The sequence below is a fragment of the Merops nubicus genome, unplaced genomic scaffold (genome assembly GCF_000691845.1).
Source record: "Merops nubicus isolate BGI_N331 unplaced genomic scaffold, ASM69184v1 scaffold4943, whole genome shotgun sequence".
Lineage (NCBI taxonomy): Eukaryota > Metazoa > Chordata > Aves > Coraciiformes > Meropidae > Merops > Merops nubicus.
In genome coordinates, this window is record NW_008598175.1 from 110,762 (window position 1) to 123,470 (window position 12,709).

Consider the following 12,709-nt stretch of genomic DNA (forward strand, 5'->3'; position numbering starts at 1 on the left):
TGCTGAACCATGTCCCTAAGCATACATCCCACTGCTGCTCCTTGGCTGCAGGCTGTACCAAGTCCACATTCTCTATGTCTCAAAATCTTCAGTCGGTTTTTGTTGAGCCTCTTCTTCACTAACACCCCTGCCAAGAACATAAACACTAACACATCAAATCTGCAGGTGGGAAGAATGAAAAACTTGCTAAAAGTACAAAATAGAAAAAGATAAGGAGTTTAGGTACCTAGATTGCTAGGCTATTGCTCAATCCATTGAATACATTGACCTGATCTTCCTCCTAACTGCAGCTGAACTTAGAGAAGCTGTATGAGCACTGCTGTGCCTGCCAAGAGATACTTCAGTAGGCACAGACAGTCTTGCATAAGCTTCCCTGAATCCCAGCAAGAGGAGGGTACCTTACAGCAGAATTCCCAGGCAAAGCATTGTTTGATTTACAGATGGATGCATATACCTCTAGAATATCTGAACCAAGTTAAGATTACCAGCCCCTCTTGCCCCTTCTTAGACTTAAAATTAGTTTGATTTTTCACCAAGGACTGATAATGCCAAGATATTAAAATAGGGATATTTCACATCAGTGTTTCTTCCAAGTCTCCAGACAATTTTATACTAGTTAGACTTAACCCACATTCAAGTCGTTTGCCTAGGCAGATTCAGAATACAGATAAGCCTACAAGAACTGCTTGGCCTGAAGTCCCAAAAAGGCACACTGTTGCCATGGGACTGACATTCCATCCTTTGGCTCCCTGTGAGGCAAGGCAACTGCATTGCTTTGCTGAGCTCTGAGCAACAAAATCTCGGCTTCCTTCATTCTGAGTTCCTGAGGATTTCTAGAGTAGGGAAATGTCCCCTTTAAAAAAAAAAAAAAGAAAAAAGGAAAAAAAAAAAGAACATTGCTAAGGAGGCACATGGTTTATTAATAGGCATACAGTTATCTAGCAGTGCATAATATATAGAACTCTCTAAATACATGTTTGAAGAAAATATTATAGCCCAGAAAAGGCTTTTTGTTTCAAGAATCTCTCCATGTAGGTAAAGGAGTCTTAACATAAAATCACATCTCTGTATATGTATTAGTTGACTCTCACTCCAGTTTTACTCAGCAGACACAAAGACTACTGCACTTATACAGCTGCCCCCTATCTGTTCTTCTGATCTATGTACAACTGTACCTCAAACAGGAGAATTTATCTGAAGGTTACAGATAGTTAGTCACCAGTTTATAAATTTTTTCATCCAACTAAAGACAAGGAAAAGTACCACATAACTCAGGTGACCATGTGGAAAAAAGCATCAGACACAGTGTTTGATTTATAGCAAATCAAACAGCTGCAGTTTTTTAGACAAATGATTGCCAGCACAATCACAAATAATGAATAAAGGCACAAATACCACAATTTGTGAAGCATTTTGAAGAGGAGGAAAAAAAGAAAAAGGAGACTAAATTCATTTAAAATACTGCAGCCAGCCCTTTAAAATGTAAAAAATCAATATTGTCACCAAAGCAGCAAAATTTCCTTTTCTTACACCTGTCATGACACTCAAAACCCAAGTTTTGCTTACCATTTAACATATTCCACACAGGTTTCTTCATCTGAGATAAACCAGAAGTTGCTTTTCTCCAAAACATTAAAAAAAAACAACATCATGACTTCATATATTTACTGTAAAACCCAAAGGAAATATTTCAAATATATCATTTATTGAAACAAAAATTAAAAAAAAAAAGGACATTATGCTTTTGGAAATAAATTTTCAGCTCTTTTCTCACATGGATTCATCAAAGATATATAAAGGGGCTTTGGGAAGAGTTATAGGACTTTTTTTTATGTTTTATACTATTAAAAGTCAATTTTCTCTGTGTTTGCAATTGGTTTAATTTAGCCTTTAGGATTTTTGATGCACAATTTTAATTCTCTGGAGAAAGCATATCCATTTAAATAATCTAAACAGGACTAATATGTTTCTGTAGTCTTAATGTGTACAAATATTTTCTCAATCTTTATAGCACTGTATGTTATCTGTAATTCATGGCAATTAGTAGACTTGGAGTGGAGTTGGAGCAGACTGACTCCAAACAGCAGTCTAGTGTCCCTGGTCACCATCAGACCTTTTGGTTGAAGAAAGCCCACAGTAAACCCCAGGAAAAAAAAGTTTCTCCCTAATGTTCAAGTCAGAGGTTGGCTGAGGACTCAGATCTCCTTTGCAGCTTTGTTTGTTTCAGTTGTTCACAGCTATCATTCTGAATAGCTTCATTGTCTGCACCCAAGTCCTTTCAAAATCCTGCTGAATTGCCTGGCAGTGAGGCCCACTCCACTCGCCACTGCCAGCACAGACCGGGTCAGGAAGGACAGGTATTGGACAGAACCACATCTCCATCTCACTGACCGCCCCCTTGTTTTTGAGTGAACAAAAAGGGGATCTCTGAATAGAAGTTGAAGACTTCGCTCCAAAAGGTATTAAAGATGTGATACAGAGGAACTACTATCCAATATCATTTCAGCTGCAAGTACACTGAAAGAATGGTAAAGTCATTAAGATTTCAGTGCATGTGTCCTTTTTTCCCCTAGCAGAAGAATCCAGATACTTCAAGCTCTTTAAGAAAAGAGAGAGTAAAAGGTGAATGACAAGAGCTTGAGCAAAGGGTCAGTGGCAGGTCCCTGGGAATGATTACCTCTTTGAAATCCAGGCAGCAGGGGATGCAAGGTGTCAAAGGCTGCACAATCACCTTTGCTGAGTATCTAATCACCAATGGATCTGATCAGTGAAGAACATGAGGTAAGGAACCAGGAGAGGTCACTAAGCAGAAACTACAAAGTGAATCACAGTGCTTTACACAGAAAGAGGAAAAAAAAAAAAAAAAAAAAAAAAAAGAAGAAGAAGAAGAAGAAACCAAACCCTGCAGCCTACAGAAACTGCTGATAAAGGAGATAGGGAAAACAAAGAATTAGTAAAACACCTCGGAGGGAGTGTAAAGAAATAAAAGTAACAACAAAGATGAACTAAATACTTTTGCCAATCTGTGGGAGCTCATTGACTTCAGAGGCTACTTCCAGAAGCCGTTTTCCCTGATGCCACAAAGTCACTGGGGTAGGTGGGAAGGGATAGGTCATGGGTCACCATCTGGACCTGAAAAAGAAGAAAATGGCACAGAAAATGGCACAGGAAATGTCAATTACAGAATATGCAGGTGTTTTTTCAAAGAAGTGGGGATGACAGATAGGAGAAATTTCACTAAAACTCAGGGTGCATCACCAGCGAGGGGCAGGTATGATCTCACCTGAGTGAGTGGCCCTGCCTCACTGGGACTTAAAGTACTTCACTGACCAAGACTGCCACAAAAAGCACCACCCCTGCCAACTCCTTGGTATCAGCACAAAACACACTGGGAGAAGGGAAAGCATGCCTGTGCTTCAGCAACTTCACTGCAAACCCACGTCACACCCTAGCTCCATGCGTTCATGGGTTTGAAGGAGCACATTGCTCTATTCCACTCTGTCTACATCGTTGCCTGCTGTCAGCAACATGAGTGATTACAGATCCTACACAGCTTTGAGATAGCAGCGGTTTAAAATCCATTAACACTATTAGGATAAATCACAAGATCAGGCTGCATGGTCACAGAGCATTTTTTAATCAGTCAATAATCGGTTATAATCTATACAGTGATTTAGATAAAGATTCAGCAAAGTTCTCTGAGCAAATCACACACACAGGTATACAGATACAGAGGTTAACATATGATGAAGATGTTCATTTTCTGTAGATTATAGTAAATTTTGATGCCAAATGATTTTTAGGATTTTACAAAATCCAATTATAGTGAATTACTCACATCTCCCTTTGTCAGTTTTTACAAGCAGATGGTCTTTCCCTTTTTTGGCCTTTGCAGGTATATAGTCTTTCCTTATATCAGCTTTACAGGCAGATAGTCAGAGTCTGGCCTCAGAGGCAATCCAGCTCAAGGGAAGATGCCGAGTCACAGCCCACCACAATCCAGGAGAACTCCAAAGGGGCTCACTCTGTCCTTATTATGGGGTAAAGTGGTTGGCTCATAGTCAAATTGCATGTGATGGAAAGGTAGACATGAGACTCCTTGCGCTCACAACTTTCTTTGATCCCTGATAAATGAGTTTTGGAAAAGCCACCTGTGACTTATGTGTCAATCACGTGATCAGTGTTCCAAACTCAGCTGCACTGATGTTCACTGTATCACTCTGCTCCATTGTGGGTGTTCAGAACACATCAGAACTAGACGAATTCTTGGCCCAACTATAGCTCAGACCTTTATCTCCTCCAGAGCTTGCACCAAACTACCACCAGTCTGGTGAAGGGGTCGAGCACAACCATCACACTTAGTTCAGATCCCTCTTAGGATCACTGTTTACAGGACTGCAAGATGATTAACTTTGGTCATTGTTCTGCATTTGGCCACAATTTTTTGAGGTATTTCTGGCTCCTTCCAGGGCAGGCTACAATCCAGGCAGAAGGAGTTTCCCAGGCAGCAGGAGTTTCAGTTATAGTTAGGGAGTGCCTAATCATCCCAATGCACTGTACTGTAACCAGGACAAGAAAGTATCAGATGTCCAAACTCACTGCATTTGTAACCAAAACAAGAACACAATGCTGGCTGGTCCTGACATCATGACATGACACAGGGAGGCTGCACCAACACACCTGCACAGTGTTGTCCAACAAACATCTCTACCTGGCAGTTGAGGGGATGCACATCACTAAGTATCTCCTTTAGGTCCACCAGGGCACTATGTTTCCAGGAAGAGGTTTCATAGATGGTAGATACTCTTGTATAATGCCATAACAATATGAAGACAGTCCAGAATGTCATCAACTGGGATGGACAAGGCTCATGGGAAAGAGAAGCTACAGGTCCCTTCCCTGCCCCAGGCCAGGTTATAACACCTCACACTTTATTTTTCTTCATGAGGAATAAGCAGACAGCAGTAAATTAAAACACGCATAAAAAGAAGTGTTTTTCCAGTAGATTGGCATATCTGTGGCTGGAGGGATTTGGGAAAGCAACATATAGACATAGAATCATAGAATCATAGAATCCTTTAGGTTGGAAGGGACCTTCAAGATGATTAAGTCCAACCGTTGAGCCATTAGGGGACTCAAACTCCAGTCTTGTAGGGAATTATTATTATAATTATCTTGTAGGAAGAATTATATTTCCAGATTTAAAATGGAAAAAAATGTGATTGTTAATGATGGTCACAGGGTTTGCTCTACATACCTAGATAAACCTGGGCACGTAGACCACAAGACGTCTACACTTATTTTGTTAAAGGCTATATTTATCATGATCTGTGGCAAGTTCAGAAACAAATCCCCATACAGCAAGATGGATACCTACCTCTGGATTGCTCTTACCTTACCAGGTTTCAGTAAATGCACTGATGGGTAAAGGTACCTCGTACCTAATTGGATGTTTATTAACACAGTATTTAGGCAGTAGTTACTGCTGATTTCAGAAGTACTATTCATAACCTCTGTTAGGTCTGCAAAGAAAGCACAATGTCCAAGAGGTTTATACCAGCATAAAGAGCTTTCATTCAGTGCAAAAATTTGCCACTTATTTGACTAGATACCCACAAACCACTGACCTAGGTAAAAAGTAACCTGCAGCACAATAAATTGACAGGCACAGAAAAGTATCCCAGTTAAATGTGAACCCTAAGTCCCCTTCAAGGTGATTCTTTTCCCATTTCTCACCATTGTCCTTCAAGTTTGGAGGAAATTTTCCACATCCAGTTTGGTTTCAACCCAAATCAAAAGCACTTCTGCAAATGAAGTTTGCTGTTCAGTAAGCCTGTTTCTGCATAGCAGAGGAAGGGGGAATCAACAAATCTTTGTTCTTGTTTTCTAAAAACAAAGATCTGCAGCCAGGTGTCCTGAATGACACCATGTAAGCCATCTTGTTCTGCTTCAGTTTCCCACCTCTCTGCCTTCATTTCCTATGTCTGGTATGGTATTCACTGTCTGATATGTAGCCCTGAGGCACTTCCTAGCAGAATATCGTGCTAATTCTTGCTGTCTGTCATGTAAGAAAGACTCTGAATCACAGAAGGGTTGAGGTTGGAAGGGACCTCTGGAGGTCATCTAGTCCACACTCCCTGCTCAAGCAGGGCTGCCTTGAGCCAATGACCCAGGACCACGTTCAGATGGGTGCTGGATATCTCCAAGGAAGGAGGTTCTACCACCTCTCTGGGCAGCCTGTGCCAGTGCTTGATCATCAGCACAGGAAAGTGTCTCCTGATGTTCAGAGGGAAATTCCTGTGCTTCATTTTGTGCCTGTCACCTCTGGTCCTCCCTCTGTGTGACAATGAGAAGATCCTGCTTCTGGTCTCTTTGCACCCTCCCTCCAGGTATTTGTACACATTGATGAGACCCCCTGAGCCTTGTCTTTTCTAGACTGAACAGTCCCACCTCCCTCAGCCTTTCCATGGACACATGCTCCAGCATCTTAATAAATTTTTTGGCTATTCGCTGGACTTTCTCCAGTATCTCCATCTCTCTCTTGTGCCAGGGAGCTCAGACCTGAACAAATATCTTCAAATAGCTCAGAAAAAAAAAAAAAAAATCATTTTGGCAAAATCATTTCCCTTAGAGTTAGAGACTTCAAGAATTTACTGGTTAGTTTACCAAGGAGAAAGTTAAGGGTGAAGCTTGATCACAATTTTTAGGGACCAAGGTAGGGAACACAACTTTATTAAAGTGCTTGTCAATTCATTAAACAAAAGTGTAACAAGACCAAATGACCCAAATTGAAAGGAGACAGAAGAGAAATGAAGTGCAGTGCAATTATTTGTTTAACAATGGCAGCAATTAGCTGCTGGAAAATTTACCAAGTGTTCTGGTTGATTTTCTGTAGCTGATGATTAAATCAAGATGGGATTCTTTGTCTTCTTTGAAGTCTTGTTCCAGTTCATATAAACAGTTCTAGGGCTTGTGTCATGCAGTAAGTCAGACAAAATGTCCCTTCTGGTGCTACTGTCTACTCTTGTATATGAGATGAATTCGCTGTTCTGATGAACAGGTAATTAACATTGCAAACACCAGAAAATTCTGAAAATTCAGCAGTGCTGAACGCCTTGACTTAGCCTCTGCCTCAATCTCAGAACAAAACTCTGAACACAAGTTCACCACTGTACCTGTCTCTAAAACAAGCCAAAAGGAAGAAAAAGAAGAATTTGATAGTTTAAGTGGCAGCTTGGTGTATCCAGCCTATCTCCCTCATGTGCTGGCAAGCAGTAGTACCCGTATGCCCGATTCAGGCTAATAAAATCTCTGTACCACTGACCATGATCAGGTGTGGCAGTCTGATTATAAGAAATTGAAGCAGAAATGAAAAGTGTTATGGAGTTCTTTGTCCCAGCACAACTGCTCAGAATGAAGAGGTTTGCATTTACTCTGTAGAGTATTCCTTTAAAAAAATTTCTTAGAATATAGCGAGGAGCTGGAATAATTGACTAGCAGAGGTCAAGTTGCTGCAGCAGTGATGTGTTTGGCTTTTAGAGACAGTCTACCAGATGTACCAAGCAAGAGCAACTTTTCTGAAATAGTCTTGGTAATAGGTTTCTGAGGGAGATGATGTCCCCTTGAAAGCAAAGTGTTTTGATGCCATTTACCAAGGTATGCCACGAAAAAAACAGGAAGGCATTAGAAAAGAAGATACAACATATGTTAATCATCTGCAATTCAATCAATTTTCTGTATAGCGAGGAAATGAATGATTTTATGTAATGCTAAGAACAAGGCTGTGACTCTCTGTAGACAGTCCTTGAACTGAAACAATAAAGAAAGCAGCATGCTGCTTGTGTCACAGCCCTCGTGAGAGCCAAAATAAGCTTTAGGAAAGATCCTGTCTAATTTTCAGACATGGCTGCTATCAAGAGACTGAGGAGAGTGAAGAATTTCCCTACTGACGAGTTATCCTTAGCACCTTCACATTATTTACCAGACCAGATCAAATGTCCAGCCCAGATCCATACCTGTGGCAAGGTTTGGATGGCACATGACTGTGGATGGCGACCTGTATGTCAAGAATGTGCCACCTCCAAAGCCAATGCCAAAACAAGCAGTTTCAGAGAGAACATGGATTTATTTTACAGACATGAGTATAGCGTTCCCAAAGGCATGGGCAACCCCATGTATAAAGTCTGTGTCTTTCTCACTGTAGTATGATAGAAAGAAGAGCTAAACACATACTCCTGTTTGCAACCCACCTCTGCTTACACTCGCAGCTGATGCAGATACGCTCCTGTGGCTTCTCAGAAACCATGGCCTCTGGAGGTCTCACAAGCTAGTCAGAAGGACACCATGTAAATCCGGAACAGAATTTTTTATTTGTTTAATTTGATACACATCACCGTTCACTGGGGGTAGTGGCACTGGTATAAACAACCACTGCCAAGGACAGATCTCACCTCACTTAGCAATGGTTTCCCTATTCCTCCCTGTACCCTGCTGGGAAACCATCCATTTACATTGCTTCCAGTTACACACCCAGAGAGGCACAGGACAGCAGCAAGCTCATTACTCCCCCTAGACAGTTTCTCGAGCCCATGTTCTCAATTTCTTCAGTCAAACCACAGATCTAGACTGAAGTTTTTTGTAGATTACATAGTCCCTAACCACATTAACATAAGAATTGCAGTGCCTCAGCAGGACCTGTTCATCTCCATTTCAGCCAAGGCTGAAACTAAGTCCCTTTGATGACAGACATCATTTTAGTCAATTTACTACAGTTTAATGACTTTAAAAATTATATAACAGGGTGAGAAAAGATCCCAGAATTATAATATAAACTATGTTTGTTTATAAGCCAAACAAAAAGCAGTATTACTTACTGTGTTCCTAAACCCCTGCTAAACAGCACACAGACAGCTATATCCAAGTCCTTTCTCATCACACACACCATCTTCTGCTCTTGGCATCACTTGCTTTGCCTGCTCCATTATAATTGCCGGAATTTTTTGAAGAGGAAAGCTTGAAAAAGGCTGAAATATAAAAAACACAAATCACTAATATACCATCCGCAGAAAAGAGAAGAAAGTCAAGCAGCGAGGGAAGCTCATTTACAAAAACATGGTAAAAATTTAAATAGAAGAGGTTCCTGGTTTAGAAAAAATCTTGTTAGTGAGCCTGCATAAAATACAGGACTTCTAATACCAGCCCAGTGTGGGTGTGCCTCAAATGTAGAAGCTGAAAAAAATCAACTGTGCTTCCCTGTGGTCCCAAAGCAGAGCTGGACCTCAGTGCACAGGCACCACACAACCCTCCCCAGAAGGGAGTCAGTGCAGCAGATGAGAGCCCAGAATTGTCCTGACAGATGGCAGGAAGGCTCCAAAAGGGAGAGGAATACAGCAGGGACAAATACTCAACGCATGACATGTAGGCAGGAGCACATCGGCTGGGGAGGAGCTGCTGGGTGGCATTTGGCAGGGTGTGGGATGGGGCTCGTGCAGCTCACAAGCAGAGAACAAGTCCATGATGTCTGGTTGGCATGAGGAAGGTGCACATTATACAAAGGTACATAAAGACAGTAACATATTTTTTCTCTTCCTCAGCTGGTGTCAGAGTCCTGTATGCATTGCCATGAACACCCAGCCTGAAGGCAAATACAGACCAACTGGGCACAGCCTAAGAGAACAGCAGGAGTGGAATAGAAAACATCCTCTAGTGGCATGGCTGCCAGCTGAGTGAAGTGGGGCTGTTTTCCCAGAGGAGGAAAACCCTTGGTGGTAAAGGAAGGAGGGGTGACAGCAGTTTTCAAGTTCATGAAGGCAGCAAAGAGAAATTGAACAATCTGTTCTCTATGTCTGCAGGAGATCAGACAAGAGGAAACATTTAAATCATGCAAGGAAAACAGCAACCAAAAACTCTGACAAGAGGAAGATTTTAAGACAAATACACCTGAAGTACACTGCATCCTGGAGTTCAGTTCAACAATTAGAACATTCAGAGAGCACAGACATTACAAAACACACATACATACACACAGCATACAAAAATTGATATAGATACACGATAGGCATGTAAAGCATCAACTGATGTCTGAAAAAGGCACTTAGGCTAAAATCTGAATTGCAGCATTATTTTTGTGAGGATCAAAGGTCAGATTTACAAGGTACAAAGGGCATCCAGCTGAACTTAGTTCATTTTCAGGGGGAACTGGATGTAAAACTCTTTTCACTTGAAATCTCACATTCTTTCCCCCTCTGATTTTCCTTTTGCCCTCTAATATTTTTTTTTTTTTTATGAATGCTCAAAGTACAAAGATAGTACATAAAAATCATCTGAGGTGCACACATTCCTACTAGACACAGGTAAATGAAGGTGCCCAGTACATTTCCAGAAAGCCTGTCACACACTAGGGAACAGTCATGTCAAACTAAGACCTTTTCTCCATTTCTATGTGGAGCGCTGGCTCCCATCCAGTTTAGACAGAGTAGCCAAAAGTCATTTCTCTCCAATGTTGTTTAAAAGCCTAAATGCAATGAAATACTAGTCCAAGTCCATTTCCAAGTGAGCAAAAGTGTCAAAAAGCCACCATCAGAGCTGGATCTAATTGACAGTCCCAGTAGGGAAGCAAAGAAATAGACAGGGAGACGCAAAAACCTGCCTCCTGTGGTACTTGTTACAAAACTTTCTGCAGCAGTGGCTCCAACTTTCGGGGCACTGAGTATCATTTGCTTCCCACCCACATCCACACTCCCTACACCTCCCCCTCCCCCCTAGTGTGGTTAACCAGACACTTCACTGAGATGTTCTGCCTCTTCCTCCCCCCTGGCTTTTGCTGCCAATGAAATGCCACTGTATAAGAAGTCACACCATAGATCTATATTCTCGGCGGAATATATGCAGCTTCAAATGCTTGACCCCATGCCAGACTCGTGGCCATTCTGGCCTCAAGCCTACAATGGCTGCATTTCAACATATTTATCCTTTTCACTATATACAGAGCATATGGCTCAATAGAACACAGTGCTATAGGGTCAAACCCCATCAATTCTGCAGCTGAAGCCTTACCTCCCCCCATAATTCACTCCCAAATCGCTCCCTATTACAGTGAAACAAACACAAAATGAAACCCAAAGCCGTGGAAGATTAGCCTGATAACATGACCATAAAATCAGATTATTTGGCCTAACCAGGCTTGCTCAAGAGATTTGTGTGAATTTTTGGCACACATAAGACTGAAGAACTCCTGTCAAGCTAGTCCATAAGGCATAGGTAAGTATTGCTGTAGGTAGTCCTGTAGCCAAGTTGCCAGCCTAGGAAACCTGGTTTTGGACAACTGCTACACCACAGACTTCCTCTGGGAAAACAGGCAAGTCCCGTTGATTGCAAGGAGGTAAGCATCTCATTTTTCTCCCTTTCTTTCCAGGCTTCATTTTGTAGAATTTCTCCATTCCAGGCATTTCAGAGGACAAATCTGTTTTAAAAAAACATGCTCAGATACAAAATTGATGAGGGAGGATGATTAGGTTCCATGAGCAGATAGAGAAAGCATTACTTTATTTCCAGTGGCTAGCTACAGCTCTCCATGAATGTACACTGTCCTGTATACCTGTGCTAAAACAAGGCGTGCATATTTCCCTTCAAGAGCTTACAGGAAAAAAAAAATAGCTTATTTTACAACATCCATCATTAGAAGGTTTTTGGAGCCTTCCCAGTAGTTGTAATTAAATTAAAAAAAAAAAATCAAAAAACCAAACACCAGATTAATTTTCCTTACTAATTCTCCTTCCAAGGCCTTGAGAAGTATTCTTAGGCTGGCCTGCACAGTTGAGTTTATTTCCTCATCTGCCTTTCTTCTTCCTTCTGTTTCCCCAACCTCTTTACTTATTTATATGTCCTCACCTCCTTTATATTTTTGTCCTCCTTTTCACCTCCTACTCTATAATTCATTGTGGTCTGCAGGGAAACTAAGTCAAAGCAGCAAATTTTATGTTTCAACCTGAGCACAGCAAGATTGGTCACTCTGACCTCCTCTAAAAATGAGCCTGAAAACCTTGGTCTTGCTGCCAAAACTGCACTACCAAACACACCCCTTTACACATCCTTTCTATGCAAAGAGAGACACACTGTACTCACAAGACCATTCCTGACAAGAGAAAGGGTGGCAAACTTGTCCAAGAACATGTTTTGGGAGATTTGCCCAGAAAGGGACTGGGTGGCCATTTTAGAGATGGTTCTTGTTAAAGGAAATGTCAAGCCTCCCATCAGAGAGGGAAAACAGCAGCAGGTCACTTCATAGGTGAGCACCAAGCCAAAAGAAAGAAGGGGCTTGGACAGGGAAAAGACTCTAGACAAACAGTTCCTGGACAAGCTATTAGCAGAAATGCATCCTCAAATCCTGCTCAGATAGTTTCAAGTAAACACATATGTAATAACAGTGATAGTACAGTTAATTAACTACGCAGAAGTCAAATACAGGATTTCTGTAAATTCAGTTCTATGACTAACACATACAATAACATTAACACTCTGCACCATGCATTAATTACTAGACAAAAAGGGAGAAATAATATAGGCTGCCATCAGACTCCTCTCTGATTCTTCCTCATTTTCAGTAGTATTAGGAAATATTTTTTAGTATTAGGAATATAAAATGTTGTGTATTAGGAAATAATGTCCCTTTTTGCCATCTAAAGGAATGGTCATTTTGCTTTTCTAGTTC